The following is an 18,954-nucleotide window of genomic DNA, read 5'->3' on the forward strand; positions in this document are numbered from 1 at the left end:
TGAACGAGCCATCCCTATTTAGTGGGGGATTCAGTTGTTTTCTTCACGGGTTTGAGACGAAGGTGGCCTAGGGCTCACCCCCCCCTTTGTACCCCGACTTCCATCCTCTACTCAGCGTTGGTTGGCGCAATCCTTTTGCACTGGCTGAGGTGGATCCACGTGGATCTCTCTGCTATTTTGACTGCAGTTGGCGTGGTCAGTGGTACTTTGTAGGGTCCGTCCCACTGGGGTTGGTTCCAGCACTTCTTCTTGATCACTCTGACCAGGACCCAGTCTCCCACCGCTACTGGATGTTCCTGTGGAGAAGCAGAAGAGCCTTCCGGCAGTTTATTTGTATCAACAACATTTTTGCTTTGGAACAACTTTCTCATCCGATCACTCAAGTCTGTCTCTTCCTCTGCTTGTTGTTATTCTGTGTACACCAGGAGTCTAAAAGGTCAGCCAAACAATGCCTAATAGGGGTTATCCCTGTGTTGTTGGGGGTCACATGCATGTATGTTTTTACTAAGTCTATGCATTCTACCCAGGGCCTTCCCGTTTCTGCCATACATTTCCTTAGTCTATTTTTTACTGTACCATTCGTTCTTTCAACGAGTCCTACGCTCTTGCGGATGATAAGAACAGTGATTTTTTTAGCTGTACCCCTAGGTTTTACGACTAAGCAATACTTATAGGTCTTACTCACTATCCCCCCCTGTTGATACATGTGTTAAAGCATGTATCAATATGGCTGCTGTTTTGAATAGTGACCTAGGAAGTTGTTCCACTTCAATTTTGCTTGCTGCTGCATCTCATGGAGCACTTCGGGTCACAAGCGTTCCACAATTGTCGTGTAATTGCTGAGGTGCCATATTTACCACTTGCGGCCAGCTTTGCTGCTTTGTCAGCATAGCTGTTTCCCAATACTATCAAGTCTGTGCCTGTTTTGTGTGCCGCGCATTTACAAATGGCCAGGGCTGATGGTAGTTTTATGGCCGTTAATAGGTTTTTTTAAACAGTTCAGCATGTTTTACTGGCTTCCCTGTAGAGGTCAGCATTCCCCTTCTCGGCCACTGTGCTGCAAACGAACATACGGCAGAAAAGGCATACTGGCTGTCAGTGTAAAACGTGACTTCTTTACCTGCATGATGCTTGCATGCTTCGGTTAATGCGATTAACTCAGCTGCTTGAGCAGAGAGGTGTGAGGGCAGTTTCTCCGCTTTGATTATGGTGGTATTGGTGACTATAGCGTAGCCCGTTTCTGTTTTGCTTTATCATTTTTCCCGCTTGAGCCGTCCACAAACACAACGTGGCCTTTCGCCAGTGGTTCATCTTGCAAGTCTAAGCTGGGCTTGCTGTTTTGTTCCGTCAGCACTTTGCAGTCATGAGGGTCGCCGTCATGTGGCGTTGGTAGCAGAGTGGCTGGGTTTAGAGTGATGCAGCCCTCTATAGTTATGTGTGGTTGCGATAACAGGAGCGCTATGCAGCTCCGGTGTCTGGCTGGAGATAAGAATGTCATTTTACTCTGTACGAGCAGCACCTCAAGTGTAAGTGAGTGGAAAAGCACCAGTTCTCTGGAGGCCTACATAGCGAGTGCTGCTGCACATACTGCTTGCACGCAAAGGGATCCATGCTCTGCAATAATTACACAGGCCTAAAAAGGCCATCATTTGCTTCTTCATTTGTGGTTCAGGTGGTTGTGCTAGTGCTGTGTGTGTGTTAGATGCCAGTAATGAGTGAGTGGTGTGTGTGTGTGTGTGTGTGGGTGTTATCTGACTTCCCTTCTCTGCTGATCAAGCAACTTGCCCTCATCTGACTTGTCTGAAGTCCTCCTCTCCGATCAGTGTGACACAGTCTGGTTAGTCCACGTTCCATTCACCAGTTGTGGACATTCAGTTCACCAATGACCCGTCAGGCTGCAGTTGTAACATCTGTCATCTCGATGCACCAACGATCATTCTGGTCCGGACGATGTCTGATCGGAGGGCAGGAGTCCAGATCTGGGTCAGAGATTTTCAGCGCTTATAAATTTGCCTGAAAAAAGGGCATTGAGAGATGAGGTATCACAAGTAACAACACATGGAGGTGGTCCCAAACCCGCCACTCCATTAATTAGGGCATCAGCTGTTCTGCCGCTCAAAACTCCGCTAAGATCGCGCTCTACGCAGAGTTCTTTAACTGTTAATTTTCTACTCCTGCGTTCCCATCTCCATTTTTTCCCAGTGAGACGTCTCTCACAGGTAAGAAAACAGAAAAAAAGACACGTTCAAGGAGGCCTAATCACCTTAGGTTAAAGCCACCCATTCGCTGATGGGTGTTACCCTTTTAAGCAGACTCCCAATGTCTATTCGTCTCTGACAGTGACAGATGCAATTTTTGATTTAGCTTTTAAATCAAACTTTCCCATTTTAAATTATTTGAAATCTTTCTCACTCGATATGTGTTATGGCCGTGCCTCTAAGGCAGGGTCCTTGAATCCAGGCAGCTGTCCAGCAAAGGGTGAAAATTCGAGTTCCTCCGTAATTTGCAAATGCAGGAGGACTGGAGCATTTTTTTCTTCAGCTGGCCAGTGACTCGTCACTTCTTTGTGGAAGAACTTACTGGATCCTACCAACAATCACCAAAATTGTTATGGAAATTTATCAAATGAGAGAGACAAGATTCCTGTCGCCCATTGTTCTATGTCAATTTTGTGTGGGGTTAAGCCTTTAACGGACTCTTGCATTTCAGTCTCAGTCCAAGGTCGGTAAACCAAAATAGTGGGAGGTTGAGGGGCGCTTGCTGTCCCTGTGTTTGGGTTCGGGACTTGGAGCATGGGGAAGATTTGTGCCACTGGTTCCAGTGCGGGTGGGGGCCCTCCACAATTGAAACAATCCCTTTCATGCCCGTACTCTGATAAAATGGGATAACCTGCTGGCTTAGGTGTGGCATGCACATCTATGTGCACCAGTGTTTTAAGTTCCCCATTTCTGGTGCGGCTCGCAATGGGAGAAAAAGCTGCGGGAGAAACAGCTGTTAAGCCTTCCCTTGCTTGGGTCTCATGTTGTTCTGTCCCACTAGCTCCTCCCCCCTGTAAACATGGCACGGCTTGTTTTACCCCGTTAGCTCCTCCCCCCTGTAAACATGGCGCGGCTTGTTTTACGCCGTTAGCTCCTCCCCCCTCTAAACATGGCGCGGCTTGTTTTACGCCGTTAGCTCCTCCCCCCGCTAAACATGGCGCGGCTCGGGGTGCCGCAGGGTCAGGCCCACTACGGTCTTGCTGGGATCTACATACAATGTGAGTTTCCTCATCTGCCTTTATTACAGCTGCATGCACGTGTGTGGGTGGTTTTAACGCTGTGGCTTTTGCGTTCCGCTGTTCCTGTCAGCGTTTAGCCTGTAACAGCCAAAACTTTGCACACTGCAGTTCCAACTGCGCCTTCTTGCAAAATGCTGCTTTTTGTTGCAGCTGTGTTACTAAGTTTTCACATTCTGTCACTACCAAGTTTCCCTTAAACCCATATTTTTTCTTCCATTTATTTATATTGAGTTGACCCTTGTTTATCCCATTCCATAAATTTTACATCGCCCTCTAATACGGCGGCCTCGCATTTCAACAAGGACTTACCCATTGTTCCTGACGTACAATCAGCCTGTGCTTTGTCTCGTACAGACCACGTGTCTTTATTGAGACCTAAACCCAAATCCACCCTTCACTGTGTACTCCAACAGACCATGAAGTTGAAAACCGTTAGATTTTCGTCATGCTGCTGCTTCCACTTCAATGGCGGCTTTCACTCTCAGTCACTCACTTTCACACACACATACGCGTATTTATGGCGCCTATTTTAAATCTTTGATTACGGTGAGAACACCAAAATTCCAAATTAAGGCCAAATTAAAATTTCTCCGTTGGGCGGGAGTTACCAATTTACTTTCTCCTTTCGGCGAGAACACATACAGTACCGTTTTATACTTTATTTGCTTTTCCCTGAAAAGCTAACTTTCCCTGAAAGTTACTTCGGCCGGTGCCCCTCGTGAACCCTGTTCTGAGGGCGCTTTTCCCTGAAAAGCGAACTTTCCCTGAAAGTTACAACGGCCGGTTACCTCACGAACCCTGTTCGGAGGACGTATACTACAGTTTTCCCTGAAAAGCCAACTTTCCCTGAAAGTTATCCTGGCAATCGGACCCGGTCCGACTCAGTAGTGTACGATTTGTTTGTGCTTTTCCCTGAAAAGCTCCGGCCGGTTACCTCACGAACCCGGTTCGGAGGACGTAGACTAAAGTTTTCCCTGAAAAGCCAACTTTCCCTTAAAGTTATAATGGCAATCGGACCCGGTCCGACTCAGTAGTCCACGTTTTGTCCTACCTGGTTTCTGTCGTCTTCACTTGGTGGATCGGGTCTCGAGGAAAGCGTTCCCAGTGACCGCGGAGAAACCTATGAAGCCGGGCCTGGCGACAAACGTCATGCCCCAGGTCTTTTGTGCAGCGCCTCTATTGCAGCTGGCTGTCCGGACAGTCTGCCGGCGTCCCTCCGTAGTCCTTGGGAAAACCTCCTCACTGCCCGCCCGGCTCTCGACGGACCAAAAAATGTTAGGTTCGGACCACCGTTGAATAAAGAAAGACACAGAAACCCGTAGTTGGTCTTTTTACCTGCAGGGAGAGTCTCAGTCAGCTAACACTCACGTGCCTCTGAAAGAGAGTCTGACTTCTTTCTTCCTGCCGGTGCTTTTATTTTAGCGTCACGTAAGTGTGTGGGGGTGTGTGTATGTGTGTGTGACGTCAGGAAACAGGCGTTACCTGCTTTCCTCACCTGGAGGGTCCGGGTGTGTGTGAGTATGTTTTGTGCTTACAATCTGATGGTCATGTGCATGTTTATGATGAACACATTATGATACATAGAAAAACAGTTACATGTTTATCTATTCTAACAGTTTATAGCAGCGTTCATGGGATGTTGTCTGAATGTTCAATGCTAGCTGGGAAGCCACTGCACAGGAGAGGATGATGGTGTGACAGACTTTTTGTTACAGTGAATTAGACTGAAAACTGAGTATGCTTTTCAATGAAAATAATGCTTGTAGTGTCACCAAAATCAAGATATAGCCTTTGTTTATCTCCCTCAGTCCACTAAAGTTCAGGGTTCACAAAAAACTCCATGACAATGGCTCACAGACAGAAGCTCACAGCCTTATTGGAAAAAGGGACAAAACCTGAAAACTTCCAAAAATATATTTCCAACTAGATAATTCAAATTTATAAATTAGAATGATTTCTTGTGAGATTAGTCTTGTTTGACTGTTTTGCTGTAGAAATAAAAATATGTTGGTTACAACTTGGGAGGGGTAGACCACTGGTGAGTACTGGTGACCCCTGGTGAGTAGTTGATTTGCATTTGTATGACTCACAGAAACCTCCCTTACATATGAAAGTCTGCCCTAGACCTGAGGAGAGGGGGGAGCTGAGGGAGCACTGACACAGAGAGTTCACGGCAGTTTCCCTACAGTTTACTGTTCTGGCCAAAGCCTCCTGCTGAGAGCCCTAAAACTCAAGGCGCGCGTCAATATTACATACAAGAAACTGTTGAAAAACCCACTTTTCATGCAGCGTTATTCAGAATTTAGGATCAGTCTCACAATGAAGCAATTATATATTTCTTTACATTAATGGTTGGTTTAGTGTTAACATAAAGCCAAATTTCATTCAGAAAACTGAACCTTTCTAATTGACTTCAAACTTTTGAGCTGTGGTGTAGATTGCACTGTGATTATTGATTAGAGCAGATGATACAGGAGCATCAGTTCAGGGAGAGACTGTTAAAAAGTTATGAGCTGTCTTCCTGCAGAGAAAGTGGAGTCTGTCATCCTCAAAATGCTGCCAAGAGAGGCAGCTGGCAGGATTGAATGATGCTCTGCCTCTGTGGTCAAGTACAGACATAGGCTTTAAGCAAGCATGAGCCACTAATAAGCATGACAGATTAATAAGCATCAACAACATGCACTTCTTAAACACCTATGCACCACTAATCACAGAAAATGAGCATGCAATAAAGTGGACTTGTTAGGGACAGTTTGATATCAGCCTTCAAACACTTCAACTCAAGTTTTCCTGAAAGACAGAGTTCAAAAATTCTGATCTTTGAAACAAAATCCTCATCACATACATGCATACAATACACACTTGTAACCCAGTGTTAAAAACACATGCGAGAATGAATGAATATTGATTTAATAGCTTATTCTACAATGAGGTTAAAAAGTTATAAGTTAATATTTAAAACCAAGTTCTTAAATAAGTTTATAAATATATGTAAAAAGTGTTAAAAAATCTTTATAAATTGTGCCATACACCTTTAATAGTAGTTTTAGTGATGGCTTGACCAATCAATAGCTGGCATGGTCTGGTATCACATCAGCCAATGAGGTTGGTTGTCCCGCCCTCCCGCTGCGCGGTGCAGGGAGTCTGCTCGGATTGCGTCAGACACAGACACAGCTCCATGCTACTGTTGCTTCTGCGGTTAGCCTGAAGAAAAAACTTGGAAAATAGCGAATAAACTTGGAAACTGGTTAGAGAGAGACATCCTAAATAATCGCTTTGCCAATGAGGAGGTTCCGAATGGTAATGTCATGCTTGCCAAACTTTGGAGACTTCTGATGCGACCGGGTTGGAAACTGGAAATCTCCGTGTAGCCTCGTGTAGCATCGGTGAGTGATTGCACGTGTGTAGTTAGCATTTTAGCACAGGCAATGCACTGAAAAGTGGCTAACATCCTTAGTCATCACTAAACTCAGTTAAAGATAGGTTGATGCTTTGTGGTGTTGTATAACTATTGTTGTGTATGTTGTATTTTTCATAATGTATTTGCCGTATTTTATTATTAGCACCTGTCTAGCATTTTCACTGATGCTAATTCCGTTCATGGTGCTACTGCCTATGTGAAGTGCCTTTTATTAGCACTTGCTAGTATTTTAATGCACTTTGCTACTGTTCTGATTGAGATAAAGCTAATGTGTTTTTACAATCCACCTTCTGATGGGAAATCATTACACTACCATGGATGTATTTCATTAGCTCTTTAAAAGATTTGAATAGTATTTTTGTATTACCATATAAGCTAATATAATTAGTTTTATTGAAGTGTTGGTAATATTTGACAGTGATAACTTGAACTATATTGTTGTACAACAGAAAAAACTTGAAAAGTGACTGAAAAACCCTTTAAATTGTAGCTTTAAGCTAATGGATATTAGTTTACAAGGTTTTAAGCTACTTTATTCTGGCCTTGTTCTAGGTCAGGTTTTTTGTTGGTGCACTATTTGATCCATAGTGCTACTGTGAAGACTGGATTGCATTTCCAGAACTGGATGGCGAGCCCCAGCCCAAGGATCGGACAAACCGGTAGATAGTGACCCGACTGGTCACTATAACTGAGACATTGCATGAACAATTGATGGACACTGTGACAAAAGACTAAAAAGGAAAAAAGACTACAGACTGGATTATTTATTTCTAATTGTTTATTTTCCTTGTGTTGTTTTTGCTTTGGGTTTAAAAAGGGAAAAGCGCGCAGTTTGTTAATTGTATATATATATATGTGTTGGTTTAATGACATTTCATTCAGTAAATTCTACTCTTTCTATAAACTGTGCATCTTCCTCTGTTGTTGCTCACACCTAGGCTCCCCCACGAATCCAGAGTCTTCTGATTAGGCCAACATCCCTTTATGTGTGTGGTATTGGTATTAGTTATTGAAGTAATTTACTCTACCATATTTCACAACTGTCAAGGGTACTTGAAGGTAACCTCTTGTGGGTTACACACGTGTTATACACGTGTTACAAATAAGTGGCGAGCCAGCCAGGAGCCTAGAGTTGTGTAACAACAGTGGAATAACGATTGAAACAAACTTGTAAACGCATTGCTGCAATGGATTTCATCTCAAAGTTAGGTGTTAAGATACCAAATGCAGTCATTATTAGCGGTGTAACAGTATCAGAAAAAGACAATGAGGTTTTTGAATACTTACGGCAATGTGGTTCGATAAATAGGACACTAACCGTTGAGGATAGCTCATCAGAGTTTTACCAGAATCAGATTGTGGAATTTACCTCTGGTTTAGCTGTTCAACAGTTAGCACCTGCGTTGCCTTACCTCTACCCATCAGCTGATGATCCGGATGTCAAATATTGTATCCGTGCCTTAACAGATGTTTACACAACAACTGTAGGGGGCAGTGTTACCGACACTTACCTCGCTGAACTAAAGGGTTTAGCCAAACTAAGTGGGAAGGATTTTGAAGAGGTGTTACGGGAGGTGATGTCAAAATTTGAAGAGTCCATGGGGTCTGTTGAGGCAGCCGCAAACCCATGTCCAAATAGTGACACAGAACCCACACTAAGTGCTGGTTTCCCTACATACCACATTGACACCCCCCACTCACCTAAGCTCTTTCAGAGCCCTGATCCAAGTGCCTTGAAACCCAACCAGACGCCTCACATGTTAAGTCAAACTGATCTAATCTCACCTGAGGTGCAGAGAATCGTGGTTGAACATGTTGTCAAAACTACAGAGAAGACACCTAATAATCATTCCACCCTTAGGTTGAGAGCTTTCTCTGGAAAGAATCCTAGACCATACACTGAAGTTGACTATGAGACATGGCGTTCCCATGTTGATTTGATGATGGGAGATTCATCGCTTTCCAACTTGGAAAAAATTCGAAAAATTCTTGAGAGCCTTCTTGCTCCAGCGTCAGATGTTGTTCGGCCTCTTGGGCCGGACGCATCACATGCTGACTATCTTAGGCTGCTTGAGTCAGCGTTTGGCACCGTTGAGGATGGTGAGGAACTGCTAGTGCGATTCATGAGCACCCTGCAGGATCCTGGGGAGAAACCATCTGCTTACTTACATCGCCTGCAGGTGGCGCTGAGTCTTGCAGTGCGCAGGGGTGGTGTAGACCCCAAAGAAACAGACCGACAACTCCTAAAGCAGTTCCAGAGAGGCTGTTGGGATGATAACCTGCTGACTGAACTGCAGTTAGACTTAAAAGATAAAAATCTGCCCACATTTGCAGAACTGTTACTCCTTCTCCGTACTGCAGAGAACAGACAAGAAGTTAAAAACGCAAGAATGAGAAAACACTTTAGTGCTGCAAAACAAAAAGCAGTCTCCCATGAACAAACAGCCACTGAAACAAAAATTAACTCTTCTGAAACAGTTTCAAGTACCCTAAATGATCTAAAGAAACAAGTTGCTGATTTAAAAAGCCAAGTAGCAGCAGTTGTGAAACAAAAGAAACTGACAGTACCTAAGAAAATCCAAACAACAAAACCTGACGATGCAAAACCTGAACCCAACTCCCCTTCCCACAGCCGCTCTAGTACAAGGCCCAAGCCCTGGTATTGCTTTCGCTGTGGGGAGGATGGACATATTGTTGCCAACTGTGACTCTGAGCCAAACCCTGCCTTGGTGGGAGCTAAAAGAAGAGAGCTAAAAGTGAAAAGACAAATATGGGACAGTCAGCATAGCGGCTCCCCCTCTTTAAACTGAAGTCTGCCTCTGTTGTGGGACAAACAGAGGCTGACACAGAGTCGAAACGTCCCTTTGAAACCAAACCAAATGTGCCAAAAAAACAACGTGCCACTATAAAGTCGCATACTAAAACTGACAGATTCAAACTGCCTCAAGGCTTAATCGGCAGTAGATGCACAGCCCAAGTGAAGATTAATGGTAATACTGTTAACAGTTTACTAGATTCTGGCTCCCAGGTGACTACGGTCCCTCAGTCATATTATGAACAACATTTGTCCAGTCATGAGATCAAACCACTTTTTGACTTGCTCGAAGTCAAAGGAGCAAATGGCCAGTCAGTACCTTACTTAGGTTACATTGAAATGAACGTCACCTTTCCAAGAGTTCCTTGGCATTGAAGCTGATGTGTCAACACTTGCCCTCGTTGTACCAGATATTCGAGCTACTTCCCAGTCCTCAGTGTTAATTGGGACCAACACCTTAGATGTGCTTTATGAGTTGTATAGTGAAGCATGTCCCGGACTGCAGCCCCCCACTTCAAATGGTTATAAGGCAGTGCTAAAAGTCCTGGAGTTAAGACACAAACAGACCCAAGACAGTAGCCTTGGCCTAGCAACCCTGTACAACAGAGGCCCTCAGCTGGTCCCAGCAGGCCAGACAGTTGTCCTAGAAGGCTCAGTAACTATGTCAACCAAAACCACTGAGAAATCAGTGCTACTAGAGCACCCATCCTTTTCAACCTTGCCTAGTGGCGTCTTAGTAAAACCAAGTCTCATCAGCTTACCTGAGCGAGCACCTTACCTGATACCAGTTGTTCTCACCAACGAATCTGAACACGACGTGACAATCCCTCAAAAGTGTGTGATTGGAGAGATCCATGCATTCCAGAGAGTCCTCTCTCACGAACATTCAGTGAAGCCTCCCCAGTCTGAGGTCAGTCACAAAAACAACTTGGCCTTTAACTTTGAGTCTTCCCCTATCAGCGCTGAGTGGAGAGAGCGCATATTGCAAAAACTCAATAACATGCCAGACGTTTTCGCACAAAATGATCTCGATTTCGGTCGGACTGATCAAGTCAAGCACACCATTAAACTGATAGACGAAACTCCATTCAAACACAAAGCACGACCCATACACCCCAATGACTTGGAAGCTGTTCGTAAACACTTGCAAGAGCTGCAACAAGCAGGTGTGATTCGAGAATCCACTTCACCATTCTCTTCGCCCATTGTCGTGGTGCGGAAGAAGAACGGCGAAGTCCGCCTCTGTATTGATTACAGAAAGCTCAACCTGCAGACTGTAAAGGACGCTTATGCGCTCCCAAACTTGGAGGAAACATTCTCTACTTTGACTGGATCCAAGTGGTTTTCAGTCCTTGATTTAAAATCTGGCTACTACCAGATCGAAGTAGAGGAAGCTGACAAACCAAAAACCGCATTTGTATGTCCTAGTGGTTTTTGGGAGTTCAATCGAATGCCACAGGGCATTACAAATGCTCCAAGCACCTTCCAGCGCCTTATGGAGCGATGCATGGGTGATATGAATTTGAAAGAAGTGCTGGTGTTTCTTGATGACATTATAGTCTTCTCTAAGACACCAGAGGAGCATGAGACTCGCTTGATGAAGGTTCTTAACCGTCTCAAGGAGTACGGGCTTAAACTCTCCCCCGAGAAGTGCAAGTTCTTTCAAACTTCTGTGCGATACCTTGGACACATAGTATCCCAGAAAGGGGTAGAGACCGACCCTGAGAAAGTGAGGGCTCTGAGTACCTGGCCTGTGCCCAAAGACCTTAAGCAACTCCGTTCATTCTTAGGCTTTTCAGGGTACTATAGGCGCTTTATCAAGGACTATTCAAGCCTTGTTAAGCCCCTCACTGACCTAACATCAGGATACCCACCGTTGCGTAAGAGCACGAAAACCAAAGTTAAGCCTAGGGAGTACTATGACCCTAAAAAACCCTTTGGTGAACGGTGGACTCCTTCTTGTGACCTAGCTTTCAAAGGCATCATTGAGAAGCTCACTTCTGCTCCTATCTTGGCTTTTGCTGACCCTAAGCTGCCGTACTCACTCCACACAGATGCCAGCACTACAGGTCTTGGCGCTGCCCTTTATCAGGAACAGGACGGCCAAACGAGGGTCATTGCTTATGCGAGCAGGGGGTTGTCCAGAAGTGAAGCTCGTTACCCCGCCCACAAATTGGAGTTTTTGGCCCTAAAGTGGGCTGTAACAGAAAAGTTTGCAGATTATCTTTATGGAAACCAGTTCACTGTCATCACTGACAGTAACCCCCTCACTTATGTTCTGACAAAGGCTAAGCTTGATGCAATGAGCTACCGTTGGTTAGCTTCCCTGTCTACTTTTGACTTTAAGCTCCAATATAGAGCAGGCAAACTCAACTCTGATGCAGATGGCCTTTCGAGGCGACCGCATGGTGAGTTGTTAAACGATGCTGTGTCACAAAAAGAGTTTGACAGAATACAGCAGTTCACCCAAACTCATTTGGCACAGCAAGAGACCAGTTTAAGTCCAGAGGTGGTGTCGGCCATCTGTGAGAGACCTTTGTGTTGTAGTTTCTCCGATGAACCTACTCCTCTAGTGCACTCATTAGCTATCTCTGTAACTGCATTACCAGATGACTTTGTCAATGAAGATAACTGTGGTGGTCTTCCAGTTGTACCTCATCTGTCAGCTGGGCAACTTAAACAAGAGCAAAGAGCTGACCCCTGCTTGCGCGAGGTCATTGTCCAATTGGAGACTGGAGAAAAGGTTCCACCTACAGTCAGAACCGAACTCCCTGATATAAACCTGTTGCTCCGAGAACTTAATCGTCTTGAACTGCACAACCAAGTACTGTACCGAAGACGCCACGATGGCGGCAATGTCACTTATCAGCTTGTCTTACCTGAAGGGCTCCGTGAGACAGTTTTCCACAGTCTCCATAATGATATGGGCCATTTAGGTATTGAGCGTATCCTTGATCTTGCCCGAACAAGGTTTTATTGGCCTCGTATGGCAGCTGACATTGAGAACAGGATCAAAACATGCAACCGCTGTGTACGGAGAAAGACCCCTCCAGAAAAAGCTGCAGAGCTTGTGAACATAAAGTCCGCCAGACCACTCGAACTGGTTTGTATGGATTTCTTATCCATTGAGCCTGATCAAAGCAACACCAAGGATGTGCTTGTGCTAACAGATCATTTTACCAAGTACGCAATAGCCATTCCTACTCCTAACCAAAAAGCCCAGACCGTGGCAAAATGTCTTTGGGATCACTTCATAGTTCATTATGGCATCCCTGAACGTTTACATAGTGACCAAGGGCCAGATTTTGAGTCACACATAATAAGGGAACTTTGTAAGATCATGGGCATTCACAAGATTCGAACAACCCCTTATCACCCCAGGGGAAATCCTGTAGAACGCTTTAACCGCACACTGTTAAGTATGCTTGGGACTTTGGAACAGAAAGACAAAACGCAGTGGCGCAACTTTGTAAAGCCATTGGTCCATGCGTACAATTGTACGAAGAATGACACAACCGGATTTGCACCTTATGAATTGATGTTTGGTCGCCAACCAAGGTTACCCGTTGACCTCGCGTTCAACCTACCTTTCCGGACCAAAAGTTTTAAGTCCCACTCGCAATATGTGGAGAAGCTGAAAACAACCCTTCAAGAAAGCTACAAACTAGCAACGGAGAATGCTAACAAAATGGCAGACAGGAATAAAGCCAGATTTGACATGCGTGTAAAACCTTCCAAACTAGAACCAGGGGACCGAGTTTTGGTGCGAGCTGTTCGCCTTAGGGGCAAGCATAAACTAGCCGATAGGTGGGAGACAGACATTTATGTTGTGGTCAAACAAGCTGGTGATCTACCAGTCTACACCATCAAGCCTGAAACCAGAAATGGGCCAGTGCGCACAGTCCATCGTGACCTTCTCTTACCTTGCGGGTTCCTTGCTCCCACAGAAGAGAATCCCACTCCACCAAATCGCGTCTGCAAACCTAAAACACGACAGTCCCCTGAGCAAACTGAAGAATGTGATCTTTCTGAACCTGAAAATGAGGATGTCTACTGGCTTAGAGAACAACCTGTCCCAGAGCCAATCAAATTTATGCAAGTCTATGAGTTCCCACGACAGATATACCCTGAGAACTTACCTGAAAGCGACAATGTACCTGGATGTGACAACTTACCTGAAAGCGACAATGTACCTGGATGTGACAACTTACCTGAATGTGACGATGTACCTGGATGTGAAAACTCACCTGGAAGTGACAATACGCCTGGATGTGAAAGTGTATCAGGATGCAAGAATCTACCTGATTGTGATGACACTCCTGGCAGTGACCCAGTAGTCCCTACTGAAGAGGAGCTTGAAACAGTAGCAGATACAGAACCTGTAGTCCAGGACAATGATCGTGAGAGTGAAACTAATGTACCCAGTGAAAAGGGATGTAACAAACAGGTATCAGAGGATACTCCAATGCACCCAAGTCATGACACCACAAATCCTGTGAGACGCTCAGAAAGACCGTCAAATCAACCAAACAGGCTCCAGTATAACCAGTTAGGAAACCCACTCTTAACTATTGCTCAGTCCCTATTTCATGGTTTAAGCCTTGCTTTTACCAGTGCCTTGACAGAGACTGACCTTGGAGCTGCTTGGAAGGAATCTAGTTTTCCTGTTATTTCAATGCAACCCACCCCATGCAAAGAGACTTGCATGTTCCAAGGGGGGAATGTGTAACCCAGTGTTAAAAACACATGCGAGAATGAATGAATATTGATTTAATAGCTTATTCTACAATGAGGTTAAAAAGTTATAAGTTAATATTTAAAACCAAGTTCTTAAATAAGTTTATAAATATATGTAAAAAGTGTTAAAAATCTTTATAAATTGTGCCATACACCTTTAATAGTAGTTTTAGTGATGGCTTGACCAATCAATAGCTGGCATGGTCTGGTATCACATCAGCCAATGAGGTTGGTTGTCCCGCCCTCCCGCTGCGCGGTGCAGGGAGTCTGCTCGGATTGCGTCAGACACAGACACAGCTCCATGCTACTGTTGCTTCTGCGGTTAGCCTGAAGAAAAAACTTGGAAAATAGCGAATAAACTTGGAAACTGGTTAGAGAGAGACATCCTAAATAATCGCTTTGCCAATGAGGAGGTTCCGAATGGTAATGTCATGCTTGCCAAACTTTGGAGACTTCTGATGCGACCGGGTTGGAAACTGGAAATCTCCGTGTAGCCTCGTGTAGCATCGGTGAGTGATTGCACGTGTGTAGTTAGCATTTTAGCACAGGCAATGCACTGAAAAGTGGCTAACATCCTTAGTCATCACTAAACTCAGTTAAAGATAGGTTGATGCTTTGTGGTGTTGTATAACTATTGTTGTGTATGTTGTATTTTTCATAATGTATTTGCCGTATTTTATTATTAGCACCTGTCTAGCATTTTCACTGATGCTAATTCCGTTCATGGTGCTACTGCCTATGTGAAGTGCCTTTTATTAGCACTTGCTAGTATTTTAATGCACTTTGCTACTGTTCTGATTGAGATAAAGCTAATGTGTTTTTACAATCCACCTTCTGATGGGAAATCATTACACTACCATGGATGTATTTCATTAGCTCTTTAAAAGATTTGAATAGTATTTTTGTATTACCATATAAGCTAATATAATTAGTTTTATTGAAGTGTTGGTAATATTTGACAGTGATAACTTGAACTATATTGTTGTACAACAGAAAAAACTTGAAAAGTGACTGAAAAACCCTTTAAATTGTAGCTTTAAGCTAATGGATATTAGTTTACAAGGTTTTAAGCTACTTTATTCTGGCCTTGTTCTAGGTCAGGTTTTTTGTTGGTGCACTATTTGATCCATAGTGCTACTGTGAAGACTGGATTGCATTTCCAGAACTGGATGGCAAGCCCCAGCCCAAGGATCGGACAAACCGGTAGATAGTGACCCGACTGGTCACTATAACTGAGACATTGCATGAACAATTGATGGACACTGTGACAAAAGACTAAAAAGGAAAAAAGACTACAGACTGGATTATTTATTTCTAATTGTTTATTTTCCTTGTGTTGTTTTTGCTTTGGGTTTAAAAAGGGAAAAGCGCGCAGTTTGTTAATTGTATATATATATGTGTTGGTTTAATGACATTTCATTCAGTAAATTCTACTCTTTCTATAAACTGTGCATCTTCCTCTGTTGTTGCTCACACCTAGGCTCCCCCACGAATCCAGAGTCTTCTGATTAGGCCAACATCCCTTTATGTGTGTGGTATTGGTATTAGTTATTGAAGTAATTTACTCTACCATATTTCACAACTGTCAAGGGTACTTGAAGGTAACCTCTTGTGGGTTACACACGTGTTATACACGTGTTACACACTACTGCTCAAATCTTTGGGGTCACTTAGAAACGTCCAGGATTTTAACAGGAAATTGCCTTTAATGTAACATTACATTACTTTTCTCTTCTAAAAGCTCCCAGATATTCCTCCAGTTGACTCAAAATTCCTCAAAGAGCACCAACCGTACCCACAAAGCTAGAGGTCTAGCCCCCTGTTGGACAATTTTAGCATTTATTTAAATGAATATTGTCTTGAAAGGTACCTATAAATAAAATGTAGAATTAGAAGTAGTAGTAGTAGCAGTAGAAGTAGTAGTAGTAGTAGGTTTAGTAGTATTGGCATCTCTAATAGTAGTATTGTCTTTTTTTAGCTTCCTGAAGTTCCTGCAGTAGAATTGGAGGCAGAGCCTTCAGCTTTCAGTCTCCTCTCCTGTGGAAACAGCTCCCAGTTTGGATTCAGGGACTTGATGCACCGAGCACTGTCTTTCACTCCCAGTGTGTTCATATCACTCCTGCATGTCATTAACATTTGTATTTTCTCTCCCATCAGGTGTGTTTTCTCCTGTCTTCCTATGATTTCATATTTTTTTAATTTCTCTCTCCACTCACCCCCAAACCCGTCACTCCTCCCTGAGCCTGGTTCTGCCGGAGGTTTCTTCCTGTTAAAAGGGAGTTTTTCCTTCCTGTTGCCAAGTGCTTGCTCATAGGGGATCACTTGATTGTTGGGGTTTTTTCTCTAATATTTTAGTGTTTTTTGCCTTACAATATAAGACAGCTGTTGTGAATTGGCACTATATAAATTGAACTGAATTAGAGTGAAATTGACTATAAAGTCCTATCAAAACTAAAATCGTCACACCCAATTTGGAAAACCAGCAAAATAAAATACAGTTACATCAACCACAAACTGACCTGCCTATGTAGACACATCAATAGCAGCTTCTTCCTGAGGTCCTCTTCATCTCCAAAACTCAGCAGAGGAGCTTCTGTTTCACAACCATTAGACCAGCAGCCGTTATGTTTAACTTTCATTTAATTGTTGTATCCTGTTTAAAAATAAACATTGAAAAAGATATTTTGATTGCATAGTTTATTCTTTTTTTATGCAAGTCCTTAAAATGCATACATGTACATATGAAGAACTAGCAGTCATATTAGCCTCCTGAGAGATCCTACGCCATCATACGGACACATTACATTTAGACTTTTCTTCACCTTACAATTCATTCTGTTCATATTTTCTTAAACAATGATGAGCTTATTGTTTTATGCTGTAAAATAAAGCTATTATCTCCATGTGAGGACATACTTTAGGGAGGATGCTAAACTGCATTTCACTGTTTTAACATTGTTCTTAGCATTGTTTTTTCAGTGACAATAAAACACTATTCTATTCTATTCTATTCTTTTTTTTTTTAAACCTGTCAGGTCTGGCATTTTTCGCAATTGGAATGATGATCCGAATGGACTGATGTACCAAACATATTTCCTTTTACAAGAACAGCTCTATAAGTTTTCTATAGGCTATTCTTGTTAATGTATGTATTTTTATTTTTTATTTAGTTATTTATGCTAGGCCTGACAGGCAATAAGGAAAGGGATAGAAAAGAGGGATTAAAAAAAAGGAGAGAAGAAAAAAAAAAGGAGGGGGGAAAGAGAAACAGAGGGAAGAAAGGAAAGAAAAAATACTTGAAGATATACATACATACATTCACATATCTATACATATGCATATACATATACACACATACACACAATTTTGCTGTGGCAGTAATGTGTCTGTATGCGCCTCTGTCATGGAATGTACCCAATGAGGGTAAGAAACTGTAACCATGCCCCCACCCCCCCACCCCACCCCCCGCGATCCAGAGGCGAATAGGAATTGACCCAGGCCATCCACAGCCCACTAGGAGCTCAGAAGACCTGAGGCCACACATCTTGATGGCAACTGCGTGCACACCCCAGAGGAGGAATGAGGGATACCCCAGACGGAGCCCCCAAGGCCAAAGGGCAAGAGTCCTTCTATTCTATTCTATTAAAAAAATATATATGTAGCATCTACTGTATGCAGTGAGCTAATGACTAATCCACAAATGTGCCTTATAGGTCCCATTCCTACCAGACTGTTCAAAGAAGTTTGATTTAATTTCCATATGATTCATGCATCTTTATTAAAAGTCTATAAACCACAGGCTTATCTGCAGTTAACTGATCATTTGCAGAGGAGTTGTTTATTTGAAGTGGAACAGTTTGCAGCCGAGTGTGCGGCTGGTATGAGAATCAGCACCTCTAAGTCTGCGGCTGGTATGAGAATCAGCACCTCTAAGTCTGAGGTCGGAAAAGGGTGGAGTGCCCTCTCCAGCTCAGGGCTGACTTCCTTCCCCAGGTGGACGAGTTCAAATATCTCGTGGTCTTGTTCGCCTGGGAGATCGACAGACGGATCGGGGCTGCATCTGCAGTGATGCGGACGTTGCACCAGTCTGTCGTGGTGAAGAGGGAGCTGAGTGTTAAAGCAACGCGGTCGATCTATGTCCCTACCCTCACCTATGGCCACGAGCTTTGGGTAGTGACCAAAAGAATAAGATCGCAAATGCAAGCGGCAGCAATGAGCTTCCTCCGAAGGGTAGCTGGCCTCTCCCTTAGTGCAGCCATTCAGGAGGGGCTCAGAGTAGAGCTGCTGCTCCTCCACGTCAAGAGGAGCCACCTCAGCTGGCTGCACGTCAAGAGGAGCCAGCTGAGGTGGCTTGGGCATCTGATTAGGATCCCTCCTGGGCCTCTCTGAACCTGAGTTTCCTGGAGTGACACGCATATACAAAAAAAATTAGCTGAAAATTTTAAACAGAAAATAAGATAACGAGTGCTTAAACTTTCAAATTACTTTTCATTTTACGGGGCACAAGTTGGTCAGCTTCTGGTGCATCAGCCCCACCCACGCATCCCTGCAAAAGAGTGTCACAGTGGAGCTCGTGTGCGCCTTTGCAGCTAAGAATTAGTGGAGGAGAAACACTACGAGCATGGCTGCAATCACCACCACAGTATGCAGGTATAACAATGGCTTTAACCCTTGCAGGATAACATATCATTTCTAACTTCAGTG

General features: G+C 43.7%; 1 long non-coding RNA gene across 2 annotated transcripts in view; it reads right to left on the bottom strand.

Annotated features, from left to right (window-relative positions):
• The window catches only part of LOC115775529 (uncharacterized), a 19,120-nt gene extending 790 nt beyond the window's left edge, over positions 1-18,330 (bottom strand). The window contains exons 1-3 of one of the 2 annotated variants that reach the window (XR_004019333.1): positions 18,178-18,330; positions 16,770-16,903; positions 1-1,979 (exon numbers count right to left, since the gene is read on the bottom strand). The exon at positions 1-1,979 is cut by the window's left edge and continues 790 nt beyond it. This is a non-coding gene — a long non-coding RNA (uncharacterized LOC115775529). Of the gene's footprint in view, positions 2,014-16,769; positions 16,904-18,177 lie in introns of both variants that reach the window. The other variant, XR_004019334.1, reaches the window with a different exon arrangement.
• Positions 18,331-18,954: the final 624 nt, after the last annotated feature.

The sequence above is a fragment of the Archocentrus centrarchus genome, unplaced genomic scaffold (genome assembly GCF_007364275.1).
Source record: "Archocentrus centrarchus isolate MPI-CPG fArcCen1 unplaced genomic scaffold, fArcCen1 scaffold_173_ctg1, whole genome shotgun sequence".
In the NCBI taxonomy this organism is placed as follows: domain Eukaryota; kingdom Metazoa; phylum Chordata; class Actinopteri; order Cichliformes; family Cichlidae; genus Archocentrus; species Archocentrus centrarchus.